Below are 14,673 nucleotides of genomic sequence, written 5' to 3'. Positions count from 1 at the left end.
TATTTTAAGTAGACTTCATTTTTTCCGAGTGTCATCCTAATGAAACGGTTTTTGGCATCTTTGACAGGAGAGTTGAGAAAACATTGGCCCTATTGCCAAGATTTTGACTTGTCATAAGAGCAAGAAATTGTTGTGATAAGTACAAATTTTCAAAATCTTGCAATGGTGTCAAGAAACGTGAAACTGACAAGAAACCCAAGAAAATTCAAGAATGGCTTTTCAAGACATACCACCTTCCAAAGTTTTATGTAGCTTTTTTAAACAATATGTAGCCCAGTATTACAATATGAAACAAAACCTCTAATAGATGGCTATATATTGTTCAATAGAGCAATTAAAAATATACAACTTGGTTTTTTTTACAAAAGGGTTTATAGAATAAGCGATAATTATCAAGAACCTGGTAAAATTCAAGTTCCCATTTGTTTTTTAAGCAGTAATTGATCGAGCCAATCATATCCAGAGAAAAAAATACCATTTAAATAGAGGCATGCTCAGGATTTTTGACTATCAAGATCTTGGTAAAGTATTTCAAAGTTTGCAAACATTATCAAAATCGGGTTCAATATGGCAAGATGTATCAGTTTTCAATTGTATCAATTTTTTTATGATGAGACTATCGAAGTGCGGTTATTTTACACAATTTGTACGTTATTACCTCACAATTTTGATTTTTTTTCCAAGAAGGTTTTTTGGTACTTACCTTTTCAGGTATTCCTTACAGTGAAAATATTCTTTTTACAACATGAACTGCTTTCGAGAATTATCAGCGAAAAATGTGATAATATAATCATCTAGAATTGAAAATATATTTGCAGAAGTAAAATAAACAATTTCAAAATGACCATCTTTATTTAGAATTGAAGCAACTGAACCTGAAATGTTTGAACTTTCAAATTAAATTTGAACAAGCCAACTCATTCAATACATTGTGAAACAAAAAATAAATTACAAAAACACATGTTTCACAATTTAACATAGCAATTCAATTTTGATCTAAGCTATTTAACATGAAATGAGACAGAGATTATCGCCTATTAAAACCTTTTACAAAAATGACAATTTAAAGGTGTTTCATTATTCAGATTGGATTCCCTTTCCGCTTTTGAGTTCAATGCTGAAATGGAGAGAAATCAGTAAATGGAAGAGCTATTTAAAAGGATAAGCTATGAATGTAATTACTTTACCTTGATAATGATTTATGAGGTCAGAAATTTTAATTATCTTAACAGCAGATAAGGTTCGGTGTATTTTTTTAAGATGAAAAAAGGTGAATTATCTTCAGTTTTCTCACAATCTGATGGTGATAATTTATTGAGATGGAAAGCATTTAAAATATTCTAATGATTTTTATATAAAATTCTCAGCAACAGATTGAAGTGGTGAACTATCTGTTGAAGAGCAAGACTTGAGACTTCTGAGAGATAATTCGGCTGATTCGAATTTTTGTCACATTTTTTTTTGTCGAAACTACGACTGGCGTCAGGACAAAATACCCGATGTGACAAATTCCCAAACACTATGCAACAATTTACCTTATTGTTAAAAACACCAGAAAGAATAATTATAATAATAATACCATGTGATCTAATTTATACTGTAATAAGGTCTATTTAACAAGTTTTCAAAAACGGAAGCGGCCATAAAATTGGTAACTGCAAAAAAGTTAATTTGTGGATACACTTTCTCCTGTGTTTCGGTACAATATCTTAAAACAGTGTCCGCTCCCAATGAAAAAAACTTTTGATGTCAAAAAAATGTGCGCATAAAAGAGATTTGTATTTTTATATTTATAATAGTTTATGAAGCCTAATAAGATGTATGGACATGCCCATTACAATCTGATGGGAAAAGAGAACAAATCCCTTCTTGTTAAAAAAATTCACGTGGGTCTAAGATATATAAGAAAATGTGTAACTGGGTCGACCGTGAACGGGTGCCAGCAAAAAAATGTTTTTAGGCGCTACATCTGCTCAATAAAAGTATTCAGCGCTCGTCAACGCATTTCTAACAGAAAATTAACACATTTTAAAAAGCGCGTCGCGTCGAATTTCAAATCCAAAAGATTTTTTTTTGAAATTCGATTTCTCCAAGGAGTTACGGGGGTTTAAATTGTTGTGAACGTTAGCCTAACTTCGGTTGTTTAGTTCTGATCTTTCAAAATGTTTGACAACTTTGATAAATTCCTTCTGAAAAATAGGATTGAATTGTTAACGATCGTCTCATTGGATTCACATTTAATGATAAAAGAGAGTTGCGGAACTGCTGCAACCAACTGTTTCCTTTACTGTTGGTTAAAGTTTTGGAAATTTGGCATTTTTTTCTTTCTCATGAAAAACGGCATTCCATTCTCTCTTTGGTCGATTTATCCAGTTTCACATGTGGAGCAAACATAAAAACTGCTGACGCAATCACCATTTATTCAAATAAAGGCCGTTTTCAACTCACGCATGAAAATGATTGGGAATTTTAGCGGTCTTTCGTTAATTAAGATTGATATTTAAAGGAGTTGCATCATTTATTTTTGATATATTAAGATTTCGTTTGCTAATTGAACTATGACGCATTTATTCGGAAAATTTCTATTTTAGCAGCCACGCAGTGACATCAAGGACAATTTTGGTCTGATGGTTGAGTTTTGCGATAAAAAGGGATTCGGATTTGAAATTGGATGTCCTTTTTAAAATATTTCTTGCAATTGTTTTATCCGGATAGGAAGTTCCATTTGTGTTCAACTATGCGTTAAACATAGATATTATATTTTTTGGGTAGTTACTTGAACTGAATGGCTCCCGCAAATTGTTTTGTAAATTTTCAAATGTTTCTTGAGTTTTGCCAGCATTTGATGTTGTTTTTGCAGTCATATGGCTGAGTGTAACTAATCTATAGTCCAACTTAATATCGCAGGATTGATTATAGAAAAGATCTAATGCATTCAGTGGATGCAAAAGTGTTTTCCGCTAACATAAATCAATAAATAACAAAAATTCATCTTTCATTTTTGATACTTTAACTTTGGGCAAAAAAATTTTCAGTTGTTACATTTGCGGCGTTTTTTTGTTTGAATACAGAAGCAGCGAGAGCCAGAGCAGTAGCGGAAAGAGCAGCTTTTTATGTTAATTACAGATTAAAATCATTTCAAAGCAGACCTCAATTACTGATGAGCCAAAATCAATTGCAAACGAAGAACAATGAGCATACATGATAGTTTCAGCAGGAAAAGCATGCGGTTTCTCGGCTTCCCTAACGCTGGCGTAAATTGTTTTTAGAATTTTGAGCTCAATTTGTGTTCGCTGCTAATTTGTAGTCTCTTAACTCAGTCACACTCACGACATTCCATATTTATTTCCTAAGCATTAATCAGTTAATCTATTTACCGTTTTGTGTCTGAAAACTTACGGTTGTCCTAAAGTATTAAAAATTTGTTTTTTTAAAAAAAATAATGTTCATTTAAGGTTTGCCACTTTTAATCTTATATCGACCACAATTTAGCCTATTGTCAGCAAAAAAAAGAGATTACATATATTCTAAAGTGAGTAACAATGTAGTCTTCATTGCTGATTTAATATTTAAATAATGGTTAATTGAAATCACCAGTTTTACCATTTTTTTGAAATATTGAGGTTTCGAGGTTTTTGCTGTTTTGTCCGATGGTCACCTTGACGGCACACTGGCGCGCTTGTTGTTGTCACTTTAATGGTGTTGAAAAAAGCAAAATTGATTATTTTCAGTACTTTTAGTGTATAAGTTGTGATTTTTTTCGCATATTGGAGCTTGGTTGTTTTTGGTGTTTGTTTTTTTTTGTGGCACATTATGGAAAATGGCAGATCTAACTGTTTTTGAATTGAGGATTATATAGTGCTATTAATTGATTTCATTTGATAACTAATGGCAGTCATGACTTTGATCTCAATTGTTTTCAAAAATGTAGACGTATTTTGTAAGTTTTTTATTTTTGTTTTCTGTCTGTTTAACAACTTTTCTAATTAAAGACAGTTCCCCTTTCTTTTCTGGTGATATTTTCATTAATTCTCTTTTTTAAAGTAATTGCTTTCATCTGATTTTCCTGTTGTCTTGTCTCTTACTCGCCTGAAAGGCAAGAATCATCGGCCTTCAAATGTGTTATTGTGTAATTTGTATAGTGGTTTAGTTTAAAGCGATATTTTTAAAATGGATATATTAATTATTTTTGAACAAATCAGTAATTTTTAAAAGTTTTCTGTCTCTACCTCGTTTGGCGGACAATTAATTCAAAAAATCGGTTGAGCGGAGTTGGAACAAGATGAGCCTTCTTTTTGTCCACTTCAATTAGCTAATCTGCGTCATTTAGTTAATCTTATAAAAGTCTATATCTGTTTGTTGTTATATACTGTCACTGTCAGAATGTTGCAAAAAAATTTATTGATATGAAATTGAGAACTCGTATATAGGCATACCCATGTTTGTAATTTTCTTTTTTCAGAAAATCAATTCAATTCAAAATCAATTCAATCAAGTCAAAAGTTACAGAAATTTTTCACAGAACTAGCGAATCAGTTTAAGACCGATTGCAGGTCAAAAACCAGTTGAAGTAATGAGGTTAAGAAGCGAAACAATTCATAAGATGGGCGCATCAATAATTCATAAAGTGACCAAACACCTTTTTCAACAATGAACAAACATGTACTATCTACGGAACGGCCCGGGGGAGGATTTTCCCCGAAAATATCGGGGAAAAGAGTTTAAAGAGAGTAAAAATAAAAAAATTACCCCCTATTTCTCCGCCTAATTAGCGATGTAAGAGTGTAGTTTTAAGGTGTAATTTTAAATTATTAGAGTGTAAACTTAAATGATAATTCCACTTTTAATTTTCTTTTAAACTCTTTATATTACATCTTTAAATTATTTTTACACTCTTCATAATCCACCTTTAAATTATTTTTACATTCTTCCACTCTTAATTATAAAATTACACGTTTCATAATTACACTTTTACACCGCTAATTAAGCGGAGAAATAGGGGTGTATTTTTTTTTATTTTTACACTCTTTACACTCTTATCCCCGGTTATTATAAATGGAATAAAAATTTATTTTTTTTTATTTTTACAGTCTTCCACTCTCAATTTTACAATTACACTCTTCATAATTACACTCTTACACCACTAAGTATGCGGAGAAATAGGGATGTAAATTTTTTATATTTACACTCTTTACACTCTTTTCCCCGGTTCCAAAAAACGGAAAAAAGTGGACTTATTTTATTTTTACAGCTTCTACACACTTTCTACACCTGAAAATTAACCTACATAGTAAACGTATGCCGGAAAATTATCTCAAGTCGAGTAAAAAAACTGACTTATTTGAGATGTTTCCAGTATGTTCTGGATGTGTTTCCCTCCTCCGCTGGGGACCGGCTATGGCGGAGTTACAAACAACTATAAGAGATTTTGAGCAGATCACAATTTAAAAAACCGGGCTCAAACTCTATATCCAAATGAAACTAAACAAAACTAAACAAAGCACAGCAAAAATATGTATAAAATGGCAATATAATTGTCGGAAGTTTTCAATTTGAACTAAGGAACAACTTTTTGATATTTTCTGGTATTTTTTGGTGGTGTTTACCTCCTCTTTCTCTCAACCGGGCTGGGTATTCGCTACGGCAGAATTAAAAACAAACAACTATAGGAGATTTTGAGCAGAGCACAAGTTAAATTCAGAAGCTCAAACTCTATCTCCAAAAATTAATAATATTAAAAAGAATAATAATAATAATAATAATAATAATAATAATAATAATAATAATAATAATAATAATACTAATAATAATAATAATAATAATAATAATAAAAATAATAATAATAATAATAATAATAATAATAACAATAATAATAATAGTAATAATAATAAACTAATAATAATAATAATAATAATAATAATAATAATAATAATAATAATAAAAACAATAATAATAATAATAATATTAAATATAATAATAATAATAATAATAATAATAATAATAACAATAATATTAATAAGCGAAAAAGTTCAAATTTCCGTGTGAAATATCTACATTTTTGGTAGGGCAGTTAGGCGAACCATTCCTTTTGCACTACAATTTACATACTAGTGATAGTCTGGGATATCAATTTGGTTCACTTTCAACAACTCTAAGATCCGATAAAATTTAACTATTTTTTAAAATATAATAAGCGAAAAAGTCGAAATTTCCGTGTGAAAAATCAATTTTTGTAGGACAGCTAGGAAAACCATTCTTTTCTACAAACCAACACACTACTGCTGGTCTGGGATATCAATTTGAATCACTTTCAACAACTCTAAGATCCGATAAAATTTAACTATTTTTTAAAATATATTAAGTAAAAAAGCCGAAATTTCAATCTGGAATATCTACTTTTTTGTAGGACAATTAGGCGAACCATTCTTTTTGCACTACAATCTACATATTATTGGTAGTCTGGGATACCATTTTGGTTCACTTTCAACAACTCTAAGATCCGATAAAATTTAACTATTTTTTAAAATATAATAAGCGAAAAAGTCGAAATTTCCGTGTGAAAAATCAATTTTTGTAGGACAGCTAGGAAAACCATTCTTTTCTACAAACCAACACACTACTGCTGGTCTGGGATATCAATTTGAATCACTTTCAACAACTCTAAGATCCGATAAAACTTAACTATTTTTTAAAATATATTAAGTAAAAAAGCCGAAATTTCAATCTGCAATATCTACTTTTTTTTAGGACAATTAGGCGAACCATTCTTTTTGCACTACAATCTACATATTATTGGTAGTCTGGGATATCAGTTTGGTTCACTTTCAACAACTCTAAGATCCGATAAAATTTTACTATTTTTTAAAATATAATAAGCGAAGAAGTCGAAATTTCCGTGTGAAAAATCAATTTTTGTAGGACAGTTAGAAAAACCATTCTTTTCTACAACCAACACACTACTGCTGGTCTGGGATATCAATTTGAATCACTTTCAACATCTCTAAGATCCGATAAAGTTTAACTTTTTTTTAAAATATATTAAATAAAAAAGCCGAAATTTCAATCTGCAATATCTACTTTTTGTAGGACAATTAGGCGAACCATTCTTTTTGCACTACAATCTATATACTATTGGTAGTCTGGGATATCAATTTGGTTCACTTTCAACAACTCTAAGGTCCGATAAAATTTAACTATTTTTTAAAATATAATAAGCGAAAAAGTCGAAATTTCCGTGTGAAAAATCAATTTTTGTAGGACAGCTAGGAAAACCATTCTTTTCTACAAACCAACACACTACTGCTGGTCTGGGATATCAATTTGAATCACTTTCAACAACTCTAAGATCCAATAAAATTTAACTATTTTTTAAAATATATTAAGTAAAAAAGCCGAAATTTCAATCTGCAATATCTACTTTTTTTAGGACAATTAGGCAAACCATTCTTTTTGCACTACAATCTACATATTATTGGTAGTCTGGGATATCAGTTTGGTTCACTTTCAACAACTCTAAGATCCGATAAAATTTAACTATTTTTTAAAATATAATAAGCGAAAAAGCCGAAATTTCCATCTGAAATATCTACTTTTTTGTGGGACAATAAGGCGAACCATTCTTTTTGCACTACAATCTACATACTATTGGTAGTCTGGGATATCAATTTGGTTCACTTTCAACAACTCTAAGATCCGATAAAATTTAACTATTTTTCAAAATATAATAAGCGAAAAAGTCGAAATTTCCGTGTGGAAAATCAATTTATGTAGGACAGTTAGAAAACCAATCCTTTTCTACAACCAACACACTACTGCTGATCTGGGATATCAACTTGAATCACTTTCAACAAATCTAAAATCCGATAAAATTTAACTATTTTTTAAAATATAATAAGCGAAAAAGCCGAAATTTCCATCTGAAATATCTACTTTTTTGTGGGACAATAAGGCGAACCATTCTTTTTGCACTACAATCTACATACTATTGGTAGTCTGGGATATGAATTTGGTTCACTTTCAACAACTCTAAGATCCGATAAAATTTAACTATTTTTTAAAATATAATAAGAAAAAAAGTCGAAATTTCCATCTGAAACATCTACTTTTTTGTAGGACAACAAGGCGAACCATTCTTTTTGCACTACAATCTACATACTATTGGTAGTCTGGGATATCAATTTGGTTCACTTTCAACAACTCTAAGATCCGATAAAATTTAACTATTTTTTAAAATATAATAAGCGAAAAAGCCGAAAATTCCATCTGAATTATCTACTTTTTTTAGGACAATTAGGCGAACCATTCTTTTTGCACTACAATCTACCTATTCTTGGTAGTCTGGGATATCAATTTGGTTCACTTTCAACAACTCTAAGATCCGATAAAATTTAACTATTTTTTAAAATATAATAAGCGAAAAAGCCGAAATTTCCATCTGAAATATTTACTTTTTTGTAGGACAATAAGGCGAACCATTATTTTTGCACTACAATCTACATACTATTGTTAGTCTGGGATATCAATTTGGTTCACTTTCAACTATTCTAAGATCCGATAAAATTTAACTATTTTTTAAAATATATTAAGTAAAAAAGCCGAAATTTCAATCTGCAATATCTACTTATTTGTAGGACAATTAGGCGAACCATTCTTTTTGCACTACAATCTACATACTATTGGTAGTCTGGGATATCAATTTGGTTCACTTTCAACAACTCTAAGATCCGATAAAATTTAACTATTTTTTAAAATATAATAAGCGAAAAAGCCGAAAATTCCATCTGAAATATCTACTTTTTTGTGGGACAATTAGGCGAACCATTCTTTTTGCACTACAATCTACATATTATTGGTAGTCTGGGATACCAATTTGGTTCACTTTCAACAACTCTAAGATCCGATAAAATTTAACTATTTTTTAAAATATAATAAGCAAAAAAGTCGAAATTTCCGTTATGAAAAATCAATTTTTGTAGGACAGTTAGGAAACCCATTCTTTTCTACAACCAACACACTACTGCTGGTCTGGGATATCAACTTGAATCACTTTCAACAACTCTAAAATCCGATAAAATTTAACTATTTTTTAAAATATAATAAGCGAAAAAGCCGAAATTTCCATCTGAAATATCTACTTTTTTGTGGGACAATAAGGCGAACCACTCTTTTTGCACTACAATCTACATACTATTGGTAGTCTGGGATATCAATTTGGTTCATTTTCAACAATTCTAAGATCCGATAAAATTTAACTATTTTTCAAAATATAGTAGGCGAATAAGTCGAAATTTCCGTGTGGAAAATCAATTTTTGTAGGACAGTTAGGAAAACCATTCTTTTCTACAAACCAACACACTACTGCTGGTCTGGGATATCAATTTGGTTCACTTTCAACAACTCTAAGATCCGATAAAATTTAACTATTTTTTAAAATATATTAAGTAAAAAAGCCGAAATTTCAATCTGCAATATCTACTTTTTTGTAGGACAATTAGGCGAACCATTCTTTTTGCACTGTAATCTACATATTATCGGTAGTCTGGGATATGAATTTGGTTCACTTTCAACAACTCTAAGATCCGATAAAATTTAACTATTTTTTAAAATTTAATAAGCGAAAAAGTCGAAATTTCCATCTGAAACATCTACTTTTTTGTAGGACAACAAGGCGAACCATTCTTTTTGCACTACAATCTACATACTATTGGTAGTCTGGGATATCAATTTGGTTCACTTTCGACAACTCTAAGATCCGATAAAATTTAACTATTTTTTAAAATATAATAAGCGAAAAAGCCGAAATTTCCATCTGAAATATCCACTTTTTTGAAGGACAATAAGGCTAACCATTCTTTTTGCACTACAATTAACATACTATTGGTAGTCTGGGATATCAATTTGATTCACTTTCAACAACTCTAAGATCCGATAAAATTTAACTATTTTTTAAAATATAATCAGCAAAAAAGTCGAAACTTCCGTGTGAAAAATCAATTTTTGTAGGACAGTTAGGAAAACCATTCTTTTCTACAAACCAACACACTACTGCTGGTCTGGGATATCAATTTGGTTCATTTTCAACAACTCTAAGATCCGATAAAATTTAACTATTTTTTAAAATATAATAAGTGAAAAAGCCGAAATTTCAATCTGCATTATCTACTTTTTTGAAGGACAATAAGGCTAACCATTCTTTTTGCAGTACAATTAACATACTATTGGTAGTCTGGGATATCAATTTGATTCACTTTCAACAACTCTAAGATCCGATAAAATTTAACTATTTTTTAAAATATAATCAGCAAAAAAGTCGAAACTTCCGTGTGAAAAATCAATTTTTGTAGGACAGTTAGGAAAACCATTCTTTTCTACAAACCAACACACTACTGCTGGTCTGGGATATCAATTTGGTTCATTTTCAACAACTCTAAGATCCGATAAAATTTAACTATTTTTTAAAATATAATAAGCGAAAAAGCCGAAATTTCCATCTGAAATATCCACTTTTTTGAAGGACAATAAGGCTAACCATACTTTTTGCACTACAATTAACATACTATTGGTAGTCTGGGATATCAATTTGATTCACTTTCAACAACTCTAAGATCCGATAAAATTTAACTATTTTTTAAAATATAATCAGCAAAAAAGTCGAAACTTCCGTGTGAAAAATCAATTTTTGTAGGACAGTTAGGATAACCATTCTTTTCTACAAACCAACACACTACTGCTGGTCTGGGATATCAATTTGGTTCATTTTCAACAACTCTAAGATCCGATAAAATTTAACTATTTTTTAAAATATAATAAGTGAAAAAGCCGAAATTTCAATCTGCATTATCTACTTTTTTGTAGGACAATTAGGCGAACCATTCTTTTTGCACTACAATCCACATATTATTGGTAGTCTGGGATATCAATTTGGTTCACTTTCAACAACTCTAAGATCCGATAAAATTTAACTATTTTTAAAAATATAATAAGCGAAAAAGTCGAAATTTCCGTGTGAATAATCAATTTTTGTAGGACAGTTAGGAAAACCATTCTTTTCAACAACCAACACACTACTGCTGGTCTGGGATCTCAATTTGAATCACTTTCAACAACTCTAAGATCCGATAAAATTTAACTATTTTTTAAAATATAATAAGCGAAAAAGCCGAAATTTCCATCTGAAATACCTACTTTTTTGTAGGACAATAAGGCGAACCATTCTTTTTGCACTACAATCTACATACTATTGGTAATCTGGGATATCAATTTGGTTCACTTTCAACAACTCTAAGATCCGATAAAATTTAACTATTTTTAAAAATATAATAAGCGAAAAAGTCGAAATTTCCGTGTGAAGAATCAATTTTTGTAGAACAGTTAGGAAAACCATTCTTTTCTACAAACCAACACACTACTGCTGGTCTGGGATATCAATTTGGTTCACTTTCAACAACTCTAAGATCCGATAAGTTTAACTATTTTTTAAAATATATTAAGCGAAAAATTCGAAATTTCCGTGTGAAAAATCAATTTTTGTAGGACAGTTAGGAAAACCATTCTTTTCTACAACCAACACACTACTGCTGGTCTGGGATATCAATTTGAATCACTTTCAACAACTCTAAGTTCCGATAAAATTTAACTATTTTTTAAAATATCATAAGCGAAAAAGCCGAAATTTCCATCTGAAATATCTACTTTTTTGTAGGACAATAAGGCGAACCATTCTTTTTGAACTACAATCTACATACTATTGGTAGTCTGGGATATCAATTTGGTTCACTTTCAACAACTCTAAGATCTCATAAAATTTAACTATTTTTAAAAATATAATAAGCGAAAAAGTCGAAATTTCCGTGTGAAAAATCAATTTTTGTAGGACAGTTAGGAAAACCATTCTTTTCTACAAACCAACACACTACTGCTGGTCTGGGATATCAATTTGGTTCACTTTCAACAACTCTAAGATCCGATAAAATTTAACTATTTTTTAAAATATAATAAGTGAAAAAGCCGAAATTTCAATCTGCAATATCTACTTTTGTAGGACAATTAGGCGAACCATTCTTTCTGCACTACAATCTACATATTATTGGTAGTCTGGGATATCAATTTGCAATTTGGTTGCCTTTCAACAACTCTAAGATCCGATAAAATTTAACTATTTTATTAAAATATAATAAGCGAAAAAGTCGAAATTTCCGTGTGAAAAATCAATTTTTGTAGGACAGTTAGGAGAACCATTCTTTTCTACAACCAACACACTACTGCTGCTCTGGGATATCAATTTGAATCACTTTCAACAACTCTAAGATCCGATAAAATTTAACTATTTTTTAAAATATATTAAGTGAAAACGCCGAAATTTCAATCTGAAATATCTACTTTTTTGTAGGACAATTAGGCGAACCGTTCTTTTTGCACTACAATCTACATATTATTGGTAGTCTGGGATATCAATTTGGTTCACTTTCAACAACTCTAAGATCCGATAAAATTTAACTATTTTTTAAAATATAATAAGCTAAAAAGTCGAAATTTCCGTGTGAAAAATCAATTTTTGTAGGACAGTTAGGAAAACCATTCTTTTCTACAACCAACACACTACTGCTGGTCTGGGATATCAATTTGAATCACTTTCAACAACTCTAAGATCCGATAAAATTTAACTATTTTTAAAAAATAATAAGCGAAAAAGTCGAAATTTCCGTGTGAAAAATCAATTTTTGTAGGACAGTTAGGAAAACCATTCTTTTCTACAACCAACACACTACTGCTGGTCTGGGATATCAATTTGAATCACTTTCAACAACTTAAGATCCGATAAAAATTAACTATTTTTTAAAATATATTAAGTGAAAACGCCGAAATTTCAATCTGAAATATCTACTTTTTTGTAGGACAATTAGGCGAACCATTCTTTTTGCACTACAATCTACATATTTTTGGTAGTCTGGGATATCAATTTGGTTCACTTTCAACAACTCTAAGATCCGATAAAATTTAACTATTTTTTAAAATATAATAAGCGAAAAAGTCGAAATTTCCGTGTGAAAAATCAATTTTTGTAGGACAGTTAGGAAAACCATTCTTTTCTACAACCAACACACTACTGCTGGTCTGGGATACCAATTTGAATCACTTTCAACAACTCTAAGATCCGATAAAACTTAACTATTTTTCAAAATATAATAAGCGAAAAAGCCGAAATTTCAATCTGCAATATCTACTTTTTTGTAGGACAATTAGGCGAACCATTCTTTTTGTACTACAATCTACATATTATTGGTAGTCTGGGATATCAATTTGCAATTTGGTTGCCTTTCAACAACTCTAAGATCCGATAAAATTTAACTATTTTTTAAAATATAATAAGCGAAAAATACGAAATTTCCGTGTGAAAAATCAATTTTTGTAGGACAGTTAGGAAAACCATTCTTTTCTACAACCAACACACTACTGCTGGTCTGGGACATCAATTTGAATCACATTCAACAACTCTAAGATCCGATAAAATTTAACTATTTTTAAAAAATAATAAGCGAAGTGGTCGAAATTTCAGTGTGAAAAGTCAATTTTTGTAGGACAGTTAGGAAAACCATTCTTTTCTACAACCAACACACTACTGCTGGTCTGGGATATCAATTTGAATCACTTTCAACAACTCTAAGATCCGATAAAATTTAACTATTTTTTAAAATATATTAAGTGAAAACGCCGAAATTTCAATCTGAAATATCTACTTTTTTGTAGGACAATTAGGCGAACCATTCTTTTTGCACTACAATCTACATATTATTGGTAGTCTGGGATATCAATTTGGTTCACTTTCAACAACTCTAAGATCCGATAAAATTTAACTATTTTTTAAAATATAATAAGCGAAAAAGTCGAAATTTTCGTGTGAAAAATCAATTTTTGTAGGACAGTTAGGAAAACCATTCTTTTCTACAACCAACACACTACTGCTGGTCTGGGATATCAATTTGAATCACTTTCAACAACTCTAAGATCTGATAAAATTTAACTATTTTTAAAAAATAATAAGCGAAAAAGTCGAAATTTCCGTGTGAAAAATCAATTTTTGTAGGACAGTTAGGAAAACCATTCTTTTCTACAACCAACACACTACTGCTGGTCTGGGATATCAATTTGAATCACTTTCAACAACTCTAAGATCCGATAAAATTTAACTATTTTTTAAAATATATTAAGTGAAAACGCCGAAATTTCAATTTGAAATATCTACTTTTTTGTAGGACAATTAGGCGAACCATTCTTTTTGCACTACAATCTACATATTATTGGTAGTCTGGGATATCAATTTGGTTCACTTTCAACAACTCTAAGATCCGATAAAATTTAACTATTTTTTAAAATATAATAAGCGAAAAAATTCGAAATTTCCGTGCGAAAAATCAATTTTTGTAGGACAATTAGGAAAACCATTCTTTTCTACAACCAACACACTACTGCTGGTCTGGGATATCAATTTGAATCACTTTCAACAACTCTAAGATCCGATAAAACTTACTATTTTTCAAAATATAATAAGCGAAAAAGCCGAAATTTCAATCTGCAATATCTACTTTTTTGTAGGACAATTAGGCGAACCATTCTTTTTGCACTACAATCTACATATTATTGGTAGTCTGGGATATCAATTTGGTTCACTTTCAA

This window comes from Convolutriloba macropyga, chromosome 3 (assembly GCF_964194025.1).
Source record: "Convolutriloba macropyga chromosome 3, txConMacr16.3, whole genome shotgun sequence".
NCBI lineage: Eukaryota > Metazoa > Xenacoelomorpha > Acoela > Convolutidae > Convolutriloba > Convolutriloba macropyga.
This window is presented reverse-complemented; position numbering follows the sequence as displayed.